The 18,709-nt window shown below is 40.8% G+C and overlaps 1 protein-coding gene and 1 long non-coding RNA gene across 2 annotated transcripts in view; one reads left to right on the forward strand and one right to left on the reverse strand.

Annotated features, from left to right (window-relative positions):
- The window catches only part of LOC131402214 (ral-GDS-related protein-like), a 353,959-nt gene that overhangs the window by 309,894 nt on the left and 25,356 nt on the right, over positions 1 to 18,709 (forward strand). The gene's annotated exons all lie outside the window — the stretch shown is intronic.
- LOC131402229 (uncharacterized) lies at positions 10,115 to 13,122 on the reverse strand. The gene is made up of 3 exons (XR_009218438.1): positions 12,766 to 13,122; positions 10,725 to 10,771; positions 10,115 to 10,352 (listed from the first exon to the last, which is right to left on the reverse strand). It is a non-coding gene; the product is annotated as an uncharacterized LOC131402229 (long non-coding RNA).

Raw genomic sequence — 18,709 nt, forward strand, 5'->3', positions numbered from 1 at the left:
GCTAGTCATATCTTGATAAGCATCAGAGGCTTTGCTACTTAGCTTACTGAATATCAGAAATAGCTTTTCACTGGTGAAATGAGTGGTTCATTTAATTAGCATGAATTTACAAATGAGCTCTCATTGGTGAAACTGAAGGCATCCCATACATGTCGATTGGCCAAAACATCAGAGAATATCTTCATACTTAGTGGAAGAAGGTATGACTCGGGCAAGAGAGGATGTCAGGCGTGATGTCCTGACAGCGCTGTGCCAGCTGCTGGTTTAGGAAAACGTCTCCTTGCCTGTTGTCAGCCTTTAGGCACAGGATCCTGCCTCCTTCATGTCTGTATCATGTGAAACTTTCATGGAAGGTGTAGCCGGGCATTTATCCGGGTAGCAAGCTGCACATCCCCTGATGAAGGGACTCTTGCCTAGAGCGCTTCATCATCTTAATACAATGCCACTCAATCTTGGACTTCACTGGCTCCATATAAAACAGGCAACACCAACAGCCAAAGGGATAAATGGTTTCACTTAGGATTGCAGGTTCACCCCAATACAAAGTATGCTATAAGCACTCTATACAACCCCATATAAACTATATATATATGGAAAGTTCAGTTGGTCCTCCAGACTTTCAGCCACACCCCAAGACTGTCACACGTTGCAGTGCTGTGATGAAATCTCAAAACCTCTCCTTCACCTCATGGATCCAGTAGCAGAAAATAAGGAAAACACAATTTCTTTCATGGCTTTTTAGTGTCTACAGATGCCATCTCTTCAACCAGACTATCACTTATATTTTTCTACATGCTTCCCGTCCTCCCCGCAAAATCGTCTCTCCCTGTTTCCTGAGTCTAGCTCCAGTCCACTAGAAGGCCCTCCCTGGTCCTCCCCTCACAGAGTCTCATCAATCAGTAAAGTCAGGTTGAAGCCCCAGCTCACCTGGACCCCTCTGGAATCAACACACAGACACGGCACACCTGCACTCCTCGTTTTGACAATAATGTTGTGCTGTCTGGAAGGGTGGAGGCTTAACACTTTCCTGAGTGTATCTCATCTTCCCTCAAGTGCAATGAAAGCCTCCTCAGCATGAGAAGTGTGCACACTTGTCCTGTCAATCCCCCCACTCTTGACAATGTGATGATGACTGCATAACAGCCACTTAATGTCTATTGAATGAACACGCTTGTCAGGTAGAAAAATAAATGAAATGGTTTGTCAATATGAGCAGCAGCTGTAGCTGGTAATCTAATTTTCCTCATTTGCTTAATAAGGTACCAAAAGATACCCACAACCTTTGTGGGTTTCATTTGAAAAATCAAGGTAGCAAGTTATCAGTTATATCGAAACCTAACGGCAATTACAGAAGATAAAAAATACAGAGTAGACAAAAATCCTAGGGTATCATCAATACTGGCGCCATGACAGATGTCCTAACTTTACAAGGCCTCAGCGTTCTCATCAGGAAATCAGGAATGATACCCGCCCTGGCCCTGTTCATAGGGCTGGTGTGAGGCAGGAGTAAACACTATGCGGAAAGAGCTAAGACAATGACAGCTGTTATTCAGAAATAACAAACCAGGGGTACCACTCGTTTTGACATTTTAAAAATCTACGTTTAGTTAGAATAATCACACATTATTTCCTGTGTTTAAAAAATCCTCTTCAGGGCCGGCCCGTGGCTTAGGAGTTAAGTGCGCGCGCTCCGCTACTGGCAGCCCGGGTTTGGATCCCGGACGCGCACCGACACACCGCTTCTCCGGCCATGCTGAGGCCACCTCCCACATACAGCAACTAGAAGGATGGGCAGCAATGACATACAACTATCTACTGGGGCTTTGTGGGAAAAAAAAGGAGGATTGGCAATAGATGTTAGCTCAGAGCCGGTCTTCCTCAGCAAAAAGAGGAGGATTAGCATGGATGTTAGAACTCAGGGCTGATCTTCCTCACAAAAAAAAAAAAAATTAAAAAATTCTCTTCAGAGGAATTCAAAGTCATCACCATATGTCCACATCAAGGTCTCTCCAGAACCAGTGCTGAATCTTTGCTTTGTTGTGAGAAGCTAGTTGAGCAAACTTGAGTCTCCAGAGCTTTCTTGGCATTGGTGCTGACTGTCGCTAAGTTTTGCATTCAATTAATAACTTTGCTGTGGGATTTCCTCGACCATTGAGGCATGTCTTTTTCTCTGCTGTATTTCTGTTTAGCACTTCAGAAATGTAGTTATTTTCCAAGTAGGGTTATAAGCTCCTTGCCTCCAGGCACCATATGGTATAACGCCTGTTTTCCCCAGGGTATTACATATTCTATATACATAACAGACACACAATGAGTACTAAGGAACTGATAAATAAATGGCAAGCAATAGGATATATTGGAGCACATGAGAAAGCCATTTGGGGTAAAATTAATTTGGCTGAAGTTTGTTTTACCAAAAGGGCCTGTCTCCTGCATTGTGTATCTGTTTTCCCATGTCCCAAAGAGAAGAGTAAATGCCCGTAAGATAAGGATGCAACTTCCCCCTCATTGGCAGTACCTTAAGGATGAGCATTTCTCCCTAAGCTAGGATTTGGTTGCTGCAGTCATCCTATGACCACCCAGTTCGAGACAACAGACCCGACACCAGCCAAGCCCATCGAGACAGCAGACCTGCTCCCCGCTGTGTCCATCAATAGCTATTCTGGCTAGGCAATCTGACAGGGTGATCTTGTGGCTATAGTAAAAGGGACATTACAATCCTATGTGATACATGCTCTTTGATGGTATAACACCCCACTTCTTTGGTGCTCTTCCCTCCTTATGGAAGGAAGCCCCAGGGCCATGGTTCTCAAAAGTTGGCTCATAATAAACTCACTCCAATTTTGATTTATAGATTGATTATGGATTATTGACGTAGACATTTGTTGGTGTAGTCATGGCAGGATTTCAGAGAAACCCACCAGAGACCACCTGGAATCTATACTGAACTGGCATTGGGTACTAATAGGGGCCCATTGTGCCCCCCAGATCACTGCATTCTTCAGGTGATCCTGGTGAGTTCTCCTGAAACCCGGACCTCCTTATTGTAAGTCAACGGTTCAGAGTTTATTTGAGCTGTTTTCAAGGCTTAAGGCTAGGTGTCTTAAGGGGGTACTGGTACATTCCCTAGGTCAGAGGAACCTAGGGGGGAATTCCTAGGAAATAGAAACCCAGGGGGTATTTCCTAGACCAGAGGAGCCTAGGGGGCACTTTTGGAGTGAATGGGGCAAGCTGACCTTTTTAATTTGGCTTAAAATTGGAAAGAATTGTGTTTATAAGGTCTGAACAAAACTGCTTGATAGAGAAATGAGAGACTGAATCTGTTCAGCTCCAACAAAAGGGACATTGCTCCTCCCGGCCTTTTGGGCATTCTCAGACCTGAAGCTGTAAAACTGCTAGAAGAAAACATAGGCAAGAGGCTCCTCCACATTGGTCTTGGCAATGATTTTGTGGATATCCCACCAAAACTGCAAACAACAAAAGAAAAAATCAACAAATGGGACTACATCAAACTTAAAAGCTTCTGCGCAGCAAAAGAAACAACCAACAAAATCAAACGGCTGGGAGAAAAATTTTACAAACCACGTATCAGATAAGGGGTTAAATATCCAAAATTTATAAAAAACTTATACAACCCATAAGAATATTTATAAAGAACTCATACAACCCAATAACATCAAAGCAATCCAATTGAAAAATGGGCAAAAGACTAAGTAGACGTTTGTCCAAAGAACACATCCAAATAGCCAACACATACATGAGAAGGAGATCAACGTCACTAATCATCAGGGAAATGCAAATCAAAACCACATAGAGCTATCATCTCACTCGTGTAAGGATGGTGATCATCAAAGAGACAAGAGATAATAAGTGTTGGCAAGGATATGAAGAAAAGGGAACACTTGTGTGCTGTTCATGGGAATTTAAATTGGTGTGGCCACTGTGGAAAAGACAGTGGAGGTTCCTGAAAAAATTAAAAATAGATACACTTCAGTGTATTTATTCGAAGAAAATGAAAACACTAACTTGAAAAGATATATGCACCCCTGTGATTATTACAGCATTATTTGTATAGCTAAGATATGGAAACAACCTAAATGTCCATCAATAGATGAGTGGATAAAGAAAATGTAGTATGTGCCAGCCTGGTGGCGTAGTGGTTAAGTGCATGTGCTCCGCTGTGGTGGCCCAGGGTTCGGATCCTGGGCGTGCACTGCCTCACCGCTTGTCAGGCCATGTTGTGATGGAGTCCCATATAAAGTGGAGGAAGATGGGCACGATGTTAGCCCAGGGCCAGTCTTCCTCAGCAAAAAGAGGAGGATTGGCACATGTTAGCACAGGTCTGATCTTCCTCACAAAAAAAAAAAGGAAAGAAAATGGGGTATATATTTACAATGGAATATTATTCAGCGATAAAAAAGAAGAAATCTTGCCATTTGTGATGTCATGGATGGACCTTGAGGTCATTATTCTAAGTGAAATAACTGAGACAGAGAAAGACAAATACCATTTGATCTCAGTTATACATACAATCTATCTCTGCAGTTTCTCACCAAACTGCCACTGGCACGCCGAGTTGAGTACCGGTTTTCTTTTTTTTTTTTGTGAGGGAGATCAGCCCTGAGCTAACATCCGTGCTAATCCTCCTCTTTTTGCTGAGGAAGACCGGCTCTGAGCTAACATCTATTGCCAATCCTCCTCCTTTTTTTCTTCCCCAAAGCCCCCAGTAGATAGTTGTATGTCATAGTTGCACATGCTTCTAGTTGCTGTATGTGGGACGCGGCCTCAGCATGGCCGGAGAAGCGGTGGGTCGGTGTCCGCCCGAGATATGAACCTGGGCCACAAGTAGCGGAGCGTGCGCACTTAACCACTAAGCCACTGGGCCGGCCCCAACATCTGTCTCTTCTTTATATGTGTGTGTCTACATGTATGTTATATGTGCACTGTATTTTACCTCTGGAGGTTATGGTCAAAATTAAGAGCTCTATTCAATTAACTTGAAGCAAGTGCTTAGAAAAGTTATTTCTAAATCCAAATGTTTTTCCAGTTAACGTGATATGAAATAATATTTGGTAAATAAAAGCTTATTTAAGCTTGTTAGTTTTCAGCATTGGATATAACACAGACATACAGACTTTCTTCGTCAGATAGAAAATCCTGATGAAGAAAAAATTGATGAACTCACACTTCTCAATTTCAAGATTAATTACAAAGTCAAGAGACTGTGATATTTTACAATAATACAATAATCAAGAGACCGTGATATTTTAAAATGAATATACACAGAGGTAAATGAAAAAACATGGAAAGTCCACACATAGATCTCTACAAGTACAGACAACTTGATCTTGGTCATGACAGTAAATGCACTCTAACATAAAAAATAATAGTCTTTTAGTCCTTAGTCTTTTAGTCTCTAGTAATCATCAACCATGGTGATGATACAAAAGGACGACCCTATGGAAATAAATGAACAAAGACACAAACTTTGCACCTTACACACAAATTTACTCAAAATCACTCATCAACTTAAATATAAAATGCAAAACTATAAAAATCATACTGGGAAACAAGAGAAAATCTTCATGATTTATAGTTTGATGATTTGTTTTCATATACAACACAAAAAGCACAATCCATGAAGAAAACAATTGATCATGTGGACTTGGTTAAATTTAAACTCTCCAATCTGGGAAAGACAGCATTCACAGAGTGGAAATACAACTCCTGACTAAGATAATACATTTGTAAAACACATATCTTCAGAAAGACTTGCATGCAAAATATTCAAAGAACCAGTCAAACGCTGCAACAAGAAAACAAACTCCCGAAATTAAAATAAATAGACCAAAATATGAATAGACAAGTTACCAAAAATATATATATACATGGGAAATAAGCAAATATAAATTGCTCAACAACAAGGAATTATTGGAAAATAAAATCCATTGTGCATTAAGAAAAAGCAAACTAAAACACCAATGAGATACTCTACTCTTGTAGTAGAATAGCTAAAAACCAAAAACTCACAATACCAATTACTGGTGAGGATGTGGGACAATAGGAAATCTCATTCATTGCTCATGGGAATACACACAGTATAACCTTTTAAGAAGACATCTTGCTAATTCTTGTGAAGCTAAGCATAGTGTCACTATATTGTGCACCAGTGTATATCTCCAACTACCATGAAAATATACATCCACACACAGACCGCTAAGAACATCTAAAAAGCAATTTTATTCACAATGGCCAAAACCTAGAAGGAACCATGATATCCTTTAACAGTGTCCCAAGTGTGGGACACTGGGTGAAGATACTTGAGGCACACATGGGCTACAGGCACAGGGTAAGGGAACACACAAGTTCGGACAGGGGCTAGAGGAATAGTAAATGAAAACACTGGTTGTCTAGATGGGCTGGAGGCACAGAGAACGTACACAAACACGAGCTGGCGTGGGCTGACGCACAGCGGACAGGCATGCTCAGGGATGGAAAGGGATGCAGACACAAGGAGAGAGACATGTGAGGTCTGGTATCAAATGTGGGCACAGGAGAGAGACACTCGAGGAAAGATACGCGCTGCAATTACGTGAGAGAATGACATTAGTTGTCTGACATGGGTTTTAGAGAGATGGGATGGAGACTCATATGGGTTGGCATGGGCTACAGGAACAAGGAATGGAGACTTTTGAGAGGTGGTATGGACAGAGGGGAGAGAAAAACTTGACAACACAAAAGGTCAGACATGGGCTGCAATCATATGAGATGGTGACACTGGACAGAAGATATGAGCTTCAGGTAGAGGGATGGAGACACACGAAGGCTGACATCGTTGCAGGCTCATGGGCTGGAGATCCTATGGGGCAGACATGGCTTGCAGCACAGAGTTTAGAAATACACTAGGGAAGACAAGAGATATCAGCTACATCTGTGCTTAGAAGGCAATGGTGTGTAGCCTTAAACGAATGTATGAGTATGGAAGAAAGACAGGAAATCCACAATCTCAGCTTCTGTCTCAAGAATTAAAAGAGAATAACACTGGAAAAAATACAGAATGGAAACAATAATAAAGATAAGAATCAATGAAATAGAAAAATACTAAAGAAACAAAGGCTAAAAGTTATTTTTAAAATAATAATAAAGTTAATAAACCACTAGCAAAACTGATTAAGGAAAAAAAAAGAAATGAAACACAGATGACCAGTATCAGAAATCAAATAAGAAATATTCTCTACAGAGTGCTTAGATCTTAACGAGATACACCATTTTGTGAAATACTTAGGACTGTGAATTAGATATCAAAGGTCAAAATTCACTTTATAAAAAACCAATATACTGAAACTGACACAAAAAATAACATAAAATAGGAAAACTCACATATCTACTAAATAAATTGAATTGTTAGAACGTCAAGCCAACTAACCAACAAAGACAACAAACACTTTCCACAAGCAAAACTCTAGGTCTGGGATTATTAACTATTCCAGACAATAGAGGGAGGAAGGAAGGAAAGGTTCAGATTCCAGATTAGACTGAACACAAAACTAATAGAGATTTTATTCATGTTGAATACAGTACAAAGATGATTCTTTACCACACAGGACCTCTGAAGTCATCTTTCCACTATACTACCTAATAAAGTGAACCTAGAGAAGAACTGGAGAAAAAAAACACAAAACGTATTAAATATTTTTAACACAGTAAAGAAACTTAGGTTATCTAAACTGAAGAGGAAAATGCTAATAGGTGACAATTACCATCTTCAATGTATGAGGAAGTCCAGAGAAGGCTAAATTTAAAAAGTGGATATAAAGTGAAAATTATTTAAATAACACAAAGAAAAATTTTATTATATGGCAAAGTAATATAGCAGACAATCAACCAATCAACAAGAAAACAATTAATGTAGATCATTGATTAGAGATATTAATAATCAACAGAACTGGTTTCTGGAGGTTGTGGAGTCTTGGTCCCTGGAAACTTCTCAGAAACAAACATTAAGCCATTTGTCCTAGATAGACTTTAGACCTTCTCCTGCTGGGGCTCAAGACCCATTCAAGTTTCTTCTGTAATTTTAATCTACTGCTAAATTAAATGAGAGAAGGCATGGTGAGGTCAAATATGAGTGTGCTCTGGGGAGTTCCTTAGAGGAGTGGTAGAGAAACAGTAAACACACCTGGGATGCCGTAGGGTTCTGAGAAGCAGAGCAATCAAAGTATGTATAGGGCTTGAGACATATTAGGACCTCAGTAAATAACCATTGTTATCAGTAATAATTCATTTCCTATAGTGTAGATAAAGTTTGCCCTTCTGTCAAAAAAATCTTACTCAAAATCAAAACAGCATGGTACTTGTACAAAAACAGACACACAGATCAATGGAACAGAATTGAAAACCCAGAAATAAAACCACACATATATGGACAGCTAATTTTCGACAAAGGTGCTAAGAACATACAATGGAGAAAGGAAAGTCTCTTCAATAAATGGTGTTGGGAAAACTGGACAGCCACATGCAAAAGAATGAAAGTGGACCATCTACTATTGCCATTAACAAAAATTAACTCAAAATGGATCAAAGACCTGAAGGTGAGACCTGAAACTATAAAACTCATGGAAGAAAATATAGGCAACACACTATTTGACATTGGTTATAAAGGAATCTTTTCGGATGACATGCCTACCCAGACTAGGGAAACTAAAGAAAAAATAAACAAGTGGGACTTTATCAGATTAAAGAGCTTCTATAAGACAAACGAAACCAGAATCAAGATGAACAGACAAACCACCAGCTGGGAGGGAATATTTGCAAAACATACATCTGACAAGGGATTGATCTCCATAATATAGAAAGAACTCACACAACTGAACAACAGAGAAACAAACAACTCAATCAAAAAATGGGCAGAGGAAATGGACAGACACTTCTCCAAAGAAGATATACAGATGGCCAATAGGCACATGAAAAGATGTTCAACATCACTAATCATCAGAGAAATGCAAATCAAAACAACACTAAGATACCACCTCACGCCCGGTAGAATGTCTATAATCACCAAGACAAAAAACAACAAGTGTTGGAGAGGATGTGGAGAAACAGGAACTCTCATACACAGCTGGTGGGAATGCAAACTGGTGCAGCCTCTATGGAAAACGGTATGGAGACTCCTCAAAGACTTAAAAATAGAGATGCCCTATGACCCAGCCATCCCACTACTGGGAATCTATCCAACAAACCTGAAATCAACAATCCAAAGAGGCTTATACACCCCTATGTTCATTGCAGCATTGTTCACCATAGCCAAGAAGTGGAAGCAACCTATGTGTCCCTCGACTGACGATTGGACTAAGAAAATGTGGTATATATATACAATGGAATACTACTCAGCCATAAAAAAAGACAAAATCTTCCCATTTACAACAACATGGATGGGCCTGGAGCGTATTATGTTAAGTGAAATAAGCCAGAAAGAGAAAGACAAACACTGTATGATCTCACTCATATGTGGAATATAAACCAACACGTGGACAGAGAAAACTGGACTGTGGTTACCAGGGGCAGTGGGGGTGGGGAGGTGGGCACAAGAGGTGAAGGGAGACATATATATGGTGATGGACAAACAAAAATGCACAACCCAAAATTTCACAATGTTAAAAACCATTAAAACATCAATAAAAACAATAAATTAAAAAAAAAGAAAAAAACCTCACTCAAAAATGTCTTAATTGACTGAAGATTAAATAATCAAAGCTGGCTTTGTTTTTAATATTCTTTCCTAGCCAGGTAGGGGTTGACGGAAGCAAGCAAAGGAATTGGGTGACACTTAGGAGAGTCACAAACCCTGAACTCAGAGTAATGTTTGCTTTAGCCCCCGAAAATTCAGGAGCCTCTAGATCCAAATGCCAACACATTCAAGTTGTTGGTGAATCTTGATTAAGCTTTTGATAGTTTTGGCTGTCTGCTCAAGCAAAGCTTCCTTTGAAACCTAGGGCTTCTAAGCCGGTGGTTCTCAAGTGTGGCTGGTCAGCAGCATCACCTGGGAAATGGTCAGAGACGTAAATTCTTGGGTCCCTCCATCCTATTAGATCACAAATTCTTGGATGGGCTCAGCACTCTGTGTTGCAGGGGACCTCCACACGGTTCTAATGCACACTGGAGTTCGAGAACCACTGTCTTAGGAGAAGCCAGTCCTAGGTACAACATAGGGTTAGCAAGGATTCCTCTCTCACGAGGGCTTCTCCTGAGGCCCCATGGACAAAATAAGGATTCCTCTTTATGGCCATAGGAAGAAGTATCGGCTCAACTCCAGGCAGCCTTCTTCAGGAATTTTTCCAATATGACCAGGAGCTCTGAAATTTGGATTCAAAAAAGAAAAAAATATAAAAAATTGGTTCAACGTTCAAGAAATTTTCCTGCTTCAGATTGAGGGTGGAGAAGTAGCTGAAATAGAGAAATTTTTCCCAGAACACTGATCTATCATTTCTTGATGGAAACCACTGAGTTCCTTCAGTGGAACTAAACAGTGACCAGGAAGGTTATGGTTAGTCTGATGTGTTAGAGGAGAAAGAAGCACAAAGATAAACAAACAAACAAACAGGAGAGAGGGAGAGTAAGGAAGGGAGATAGACACAGCGACCATCAGTCAGAGGTAGTGAGAGGCGGGGGAAAGGAATAGAAGATGCAGAGGGAGAGAAGCAGGTGCCGCTCGGTAGGAAACATACCTGTTGACACTGTGCACGTGTGGCTTTCATAGACAGGTGTAAGGTTTCTAAAAAGCAAAGAAAATAAAAACAAATCCATCCAATTTAGTAATTTGTCCTAAATATTAATTGATCAGGTCTGATCACGCTGATGTCTTCCGTCTCCTTTATTTCATCCATGTCTCAAATTCCATGTCCTGCCCTTGTCTAAGGCTTCAGAAACACCGCAATTCAAACTGTCACAAGGTGGACTGTTTAAATCATTTCAACTTCTTCCTTGCCCTTCTGCACATAATAGATGCCCTACAGTGTTAGCTCACCTTTCGGTGCCTTTCAAACAAACTTTAAAAAACTTTATTCTTAAAAGTAGAGCTTTAGATTTACAGATAATTGAACAGATAGTACATAGAGCTCCATACACCCCTCACACTGCCCCTCCTCTCTCTCCCAAGCCCCATCTCCCCTATTATTAACACCTTGCATTAGTGTGATACGTTTGTTATAATGAATGAACAATATTGAAACGTTGTTATGAACTACAGTCCCTAGTTTAAGGGGCACTCTTTGCGTTGTACAGTTCCATGGGTTTTGACACACATATAGTGACATGTAGCCACCATTACGTACAGAACAGTCTCACTACCCTAAAAATCCTCTGAACATCAGATTAGCTCTTAATGGCTTGTTAAAATATTAACAATTGTCAGAATAACTTAAATTTTTACGAGGAAAAATGTTCCACAGGTGCTAACTTTTGTTAGTCTCACTATTAGAAAAAATGAATCCCCATATAAATAGCATAAATCATAGAATTTTAAAGATAAAAAGGATCTTGAAGATCAGGAAATCCCATTTTCTTCAAGACCCTGCCCTCAGTCTCTCAGCTGTCTGTGTCATTTATCTGCCGACTCCGCTGAGGAGAAAGAAAGAAATTGATAAAGAAAAACAAAACCAAAAACAAATTTTGGTTCTAAGCAGTCCTCTTGAGCCCAATTTAGTCAAGCATGGATTTGTTTTTATTGCCTATTTGCATCAGGAACATAATTACTAACTAGAACCTAATTTGAGAATATTCATTATGAATGAAAGATGTCATATCTAAGAACAGAATGGAACTCACTGAGGTTTTACTCTTGGGACATTTGTAGGATTAAGTCAGGACACACTGTGAGAGTGATAAATAAGTTCTCTATATTTTTCTTCTCCAAGACCATGGATTTCAGCCACACTTTATACACATGTACTTTGCAATAATGAAAAACAATTAAACAATGACCTTGAATATTTTGCCCACAGATTCATTAGTCTTTAAAATATAAATTGAGCAATTTAAATCTAGATGAGTGAAAGACTATGGAGATTTCTAGAATGTCATGTTAGGTCCTTTAGAAGTGAAGAATTGACCTTATAAAGCATTTCTATTCCTTCTTATACCTTGACAATAGTGCTACTGTGACTCTGTTTTAAAGTGGATAATGGCGGGCTTTACTTCAATTTCCACCTTTTTTTTTTTAAGTACGTTTACTCAGTATTTCTCAGTCTCTTGAAAACTTTTATCATTAAGCTCAATCTTCATTTAAATCACCAGACCTATTTGATGAAGGCGACATGAACATTTACTTGCAAACTCCTCAGAAAATTACTAATTTAACTTTTACTTTGGACGATCCATTGTAGACCTCAAACTGGATTTGCCAGGCCCCTCAAAATGGCTCATAACTGTGTGTTTGTACATTTATCTGGGAAGATATTATCCAAGGGTAATTGTTCTTCCCAAATGCTTTCTTTACCTCAAACAACAATACTTCCAAAGTTTTAATGAAAATGTGGCCAATTTGGTGAAAACCAAGTGACTTGTTTGTTTTAGCATGCCAATGAGATTAAGAAAATAAGTATTTTAATTATCGTTATTGGTTTTAAAAATCAGAAATGAAAACAAACTTCTTTGTCCAAAGACATTTCTGCAAGTGAAATCATCTGAAAAACTGACAGCTAGCCTCCCGTTTTAACCACTCAACCATAAGAAATGTAATATGGTGGGCAAACACTTGAGCGTTGTCACCTGCACGAGTCCCCAGCGCTGTTTCCCCATCAGGGCCACAGATCAGGGGTAGGAGCCGGCAGAGGGGAGACAGCTGTGCCCTCAGCATCCTTGCTTCCTGGATCAGAACTCGGTCCCAGCTGCTCGCTGTCTAGTCTTCTGGGGAAGCAGAGAATTCTTCTGGGGACACGACACATCAGGTGTTAAGGATGTCATCATTCTTTTTTAAACAAATGTTAGATCGTGTGACATGCTTCTCAGGACAGGAGAAGCCACCTCAAGGGAAGGCAGATCTTCTCCAGGAGCTGACGGTCATCCAGGGAGAGCAGAGTCAAGGGCTGCAGAGCGCCAGCCCGCTCTGCTCTCCGTCTCAGGGACACTGTGGTCCCCATCCCCCTACCCCTCCTGGCGCCCCCCCAGCGGTTCCCATTGTATCCTTGGAGGCCCGCGCGTGCGCAGGACCGGCGCTAGGAGCGGCAGCGCCTCCCACCCCCGCCCCAGCGGTTCCCATTGTATCCTCGGAGGCCCGCGCACGCGCAGAACCGGGGCTGGGAGCAGCAGAGGGGTCGGCGAGCTGGAGAGCCCTGGGCCGCACACTGGAGGTGGAGGGTCTGGTGCGGAGGTGGCAGCCACACTGGTTTGTGTAGGGGCTTTGGCGGGATCTTTCCTCCAGGATTTTCAGCGCTGGGGAGCTCTCCTTTCTGCAGTGTGGAGGAGCGCTGGGCAGGAGGCGGCGCGGAGGTAGGCGGTGGGCGGTGGGCGGCGGGCTCGGCGTAGAGATCTCCGCGCAGACTGCGGGAGCGCGGTGTCCGGGGCGGCAGATGGGGTCGGGGGCCGGGGCTGCTGGCGGGCTGCCCCAGGCGGGGGAGCCCAACCTCTGGAGGAGCAGAGGAGCGCCGCCTGGCCCGCCGGTCCCTCTGCCTTGGCGGGGCCCCACCCAGCGGAGGTGCAGGGGGCGGCAGGGAGTCGCCTGCCCTCTGCGCGCGCCCTTGAGTTCGCACCCCCCCCACCCGGTCTAGGCCAGGTCTCGACATCCCCGGGTGAACACTTTCCTTCAGAAGATGGACTGTGGTCAGCGCTCCTCTGCCTGACTCCGCGCAGGCTATTGGGCTCCTCATTGCGTTCTTGAAACAAATAAAGGTTCCTACTTCCTTGGGACCACCTTTATAGAAAAGCCTAATCCCATTAATGGTTTCTGATAATTGACTGTATATTTGCAAGGCGAACTTTGAAGCCTGTGAATTGTTGTAAACTGCATTTAATGAAAGGAATTTTAACAATCTTTGGTACAAATTATGTAACTTCCTAATAATAACTCACCTTCTGTTAACATAGATTGATGACTGATCAATTGATGATTGATATAATGTGTACGGAATTTTAGTTTCAGTCGAAAAAATTTTCTTGGCAGTTGGTGCTAAAATTAAAATCCGATAAGGAGGAGGTTTTTAGAAGCAGTATGTAGTGCGTGTTTTGTCTCCGTACTCAGAATTGTAAGAATTTAGATTTGGAAAGCCCATAGAACAAGAACTTTGAAATTTTGATTTGACTGACAAGGTGAAAGGTCCAAAGGCCAAATACGGTAGGATTTCATTTATATGATATTCTAGAAAAGACAAACCATAGGAAAAGACAACAGATCATTAGTTGTCATTAGTTTTAAGATTTAGTTAATCATTTAGTTTAATAGTTTAATCATTAGTTTTAATATTTCTGATTAAAAATATACATTTTAATGATAGCATCCTAATTATGCTTTTGGATGAGACCAGAAGTTAATAACCTATTAAATTCTGCAGTAGGAACAAATGACATGTTGGTTATTGGTGTCTTTGAAGCGTAAGTATTGGCGGTAATGAAATTTTTAAATAAGCTTTTTTGGATTCTGGACTACTGATTTTTTTATTAGATCCTGTTAGACACGGCATATTACAAGTTTCAAAAGGCTCTTTAAAGTAGCAGGCTGAAGCTATTAAATTATAATGTAAGATCTTGATGAAACAGGCAAAAATACAAAAAGCCATTCATCATTTTATCTTTGTTAACATATCAAGTAAATCTTACCATATACGTGAATGACTTTTGGCTAGACAGACCTGAACTTGACAAGATGGACTCATTAGTATGGTGAACTTGTTTTGGAATGTTAAAGTGGGAGAAGATATATAAGTTTTACCTGAGGGTGACCCAAGTCAATATGGTGGGTTTAGCTGCTTATACACTCTTTCTGAGTTACGATCTTGATTAAAAAGCTGGTCATAAACATTCCAAGAAATTTGGACCATTCTATGTATCAATATATTAAGATGTCTTATTTCTCTGATAGTTTCTGATTTCAGGGTGTCTGGGAAAAACAGTTTCTCAACATAGGTACTTTGGAATATAATTTTTGATTGTTGACTTATTGAATCATAGAATTGTTGATTTGGAAATAATATTAGTGATTGTAGAACTTAACCCCTTCATTTTCCAGGAAATGGAAAGTAAGTTTTCTTAAGTCGTCCATAGTCTGACTGCTACTTTAGTGGCAGAGTTGAAACTAAATGTTCAGATGCTTGTCTCCAGATTCCTAGTACAGTGCTCTCTGTGCTACATACTATTAAGTAGACAAACCAATGAGTTACCTTCCCAAATCATATATGTAGCCATCAGGGTTAATTCTTTCCCTTATGCATTTTTTTCCTTTCTTTTTTAAATAACTACTAACCACAATTAATTCATTCCCCTACCATGTTTAAGGACTATCCTTGTATGTGTCTCCTCCAGCACACCTGTGAAGGACTCCCTAGAATGGACACCTGCCTGTGAGTGGGCTGCTGGGCCAGAGGCTGATGTGCATCTGTAACTTGACGAGCTGCAGCCAAATCATCCTCTGAAGTTTTAACAATTTCCATTCCCGCCAACAATGTCTGAGTCATCCTTGCCCTAGGAATTGTCAGATGGGCATTGTTAGATTTTTAAATTTTTGCCAATCTGATGAGTGAGAAATGATGTATTTGTTTTCCTCCTTGTACAACTGTTTTGACAAATGCACAGAGCTGTGCAACTACCAAAATTGAGATACAGAACAGTTCCAGCACCCAGAACTCCTTGAGCTGCTCTTTTGTAGTCAACTCTTCTCCCACCCTTAACCCCTGGTGGCTAATGATCTGTTGTCTTTCCCTATGGTTTGTCTTTTCTAGAATATCCTATAAATGGAATCCTACAGTATTTGGCCTTTTGAGTGTGGTTTCTTTCATGTAGCACAACACATTTATGTGAGTGTTCATCCGTGTTGTTGCCTGTATCAGCAGTTCTTTCTGTTTTATTGCTGAATGTAGTATCTATTGTATGAATGTACCACGGTTTATCCATCCACCCGTTGAAGGATATTTGAGTTATTTTCAGTTTTGTCTTTTTTGACTATGAATAAAACTGCTATAGATCTTTGCAAACAAGTTTCTGTGAGAACATATCTTCTCTTGGGTAAGCACATAGAATTGGAATTGCTGGTTCATATAGTATGTGTATGTTTAACTTTATTTTAAAAACTGCTTGTGTAGCAAAGTCTTGGCCCACAAAGATGTCCTAATCCCTGGAACCTGGGAATACATTAGTTTACTTGGCAAAGGTGAATTAAATTTGCAGATGGAAGTAAGGTTGCTAATCAACTGACTTTAAAATAGGGAGCTTATCCTGGCTTATCCAGGTGGGCCCAGTGCATCACAAAGGCCCTTAAAGGGGAAAGAGAAGCAGTCGAGTAGAAAAAAGATGCAACAAGGGAAGCAGGGCCAGAGAGATGCCCAGTTCTTGGTTTTGAGGGTGGAGGAGGGGGGCCATAGGCTAAGGAATGTGGTGGTCTCTAGAAGCTTGAAAAGGCTAGGAAATGGATTAACCTTTAGAGTCCCCCAAAAAGAACCTAGCTCTGCCAACACCTTGATTTTAGCCCAAGGAGACCCGTGTCAGACTGTTAACCTACAGAACTGGAAAACAATAAATCTGAGTTGTTTTAAGCCATGAAATTTGTGGTAATTTGTTACAGCAGCATAACAAACTCCACTTGAAAGCTGTTTTCCAAAGAGGCTGAACTACTTTGTGTTCCCACCAGCAATGTAGGAGTGTTCCAGTTACTTTCCATCCTCATTAACACTTGGTATGTTCATCCTCTTTAATTCTAGTCATTCTAATAGGTACATAGCGGTATCTCAATGTGGTTTTTATGTACATTTTTCTCACGATTAATGACGTTGAGCATCTTTTCATGTGCTTATTGGCCATCTGTGTATGGTTTTTGGTGAAGTGTCCAAATCTGTGCCCATTTTAAACTTGGATTTTCTTATTACCAAGTTTTGAGAGTTCTTTATAGTCCTGTCAGATATGTGATTTGCAAAGGTCTTCTCCCAGTCTGTGGCGTGCCTTCTCCATCCTCTCACCAGTGTCTTTGGAAGGTCTGTGTAACGTAACTCGAGAGGCTCCACATGACCTTATTTTCCTTCGTTGAGAAACAGAGTGAGGTTGGAGCACCTGAGTCCAATCAGACGTTGATCAGAGTTGGGGCCGGGTCTCACTTTTAGTAAACCCAGCCCTTCCGCTTTCCCCCGTTCCTGTTTGCTGTGCTCCTCTTCCCCGCACAGGAGTCTAGTTCTAAGTCTGGTAGATCTCTGTCTCTTCAGGTTTGGGAGCCCACAGAAAATTCAGCTACTCCCTTCAGGCATCTCAGTGCAGCTCTCCAGCCTCCTACCTTACATCGCTTCACAATATGGCAAATTCCCTGAAGGTCAGACTAGCAGTATGTTTGACTTAGGCCACTTCCACCACTTCTGGAGGTTTCACTTTGGTTTGTGGAAGCTTGTGGCCTAGCTCCCCAGATTCCTGTGTGGCACCAAAACTTAGCACAGGTGCTGTGAGGAAGAGCAGTTGTGTGTCTGAAAGCCCTCACGTTTCCTCTGCCACACCAGTCCTGCAGAATCACTACAAGTTTGCCTAGTTTCTCTTTTCTCTAGCAGAGGCTCTGACTGAGCAAGCCAGATCCTTGGCAATCAGCTAGAATCAGAAAACGCCTCCAGGGGAAAGAAAGATAAAAATACTTGCTCACATAAAAGACTTTTTCTTCTTTCTGGAATTTTAATTGGTTGATTCTGGAGTTGTCTGATGCTCTAAAAATATATCTATAATTTATCTGGCTTTGTCCAGTTTTGCAGCAAGTGTGCTTTCCTGTCCTAGTCTCCTCTAAACCAGAAGTTCCCTTGTCATTAGTTTTTAACTCCATCTGTTATACATTGTCAATATTATTATTGTTTGGTAAAGTCATGCTTTCAATGATTTATTCAGATGTTTACATTTTTTTATCCTCACGATCCATTTTTACCTCTTACCGTTTCTTCTTCTATCAATTTCTTTCTTCTTAAAGTACATTCTTTTTTACTTTTTAAGTTTTTTCCTTGAGGAATATTTGCCCTGGGCTAACATCTGTGCCAATCTTCCTTTATTTTGTATGTGGGTCACCACCATGGCATGGCTCATGAGTGGTGTAGGTCCACACCTGGGATCCAAACCCACGAACCCAGGCCTTGGAAGCAGAGTGTGATGAACTTAAACCACTACACCAGGTGGCCGGACCCCTTAAAGTACATTCTTTAGAAGTTCCTTAATGAGCATTTGTTGGTGGTAATACTCTTAGTAAATGTTTGCATAAAAATATCTTTAAGTCACCCTAGTTCTTGAGATATGGTTTGATTGGATGTACACTGAAAGTTATTTTCTCTCTGTACCTTGAATATTTAATCCAACTCTCTCTTGCCTTCCATTGTTAAGAAATGTATCATAGGTCTAAATGTAAGTCTCTGTAAGTGTTCTGTCCCTCTGTGGGGCTTTGAATATCTTCTCTTGTATTTGGTGTTCTTTGGTTTCCCTGGATGAATCTGACTCTAGATTTTTTTTTTTTTAATTGTGTTTGAGATGTATTCAGCTGCCTGAATCTAGGATA

The sequence above is a fragment of the Diceros bicornis genome (genome assembly GCF_020826845.1).
Source record: "Diceros bicornis minor isolate mBicDic1 chromosome 32 unlocalized genomic scaffold, mDicBic1.mat.cur SUPER_32_unloc_2, whole genome shotgun sequence".
Taxonomy (NCBI): Eukaryota; Metazoa; Chordata; class Mammalia; order Perissodactyla; family Rhinocerotidae; genus Diceros; species Diceros bicornis.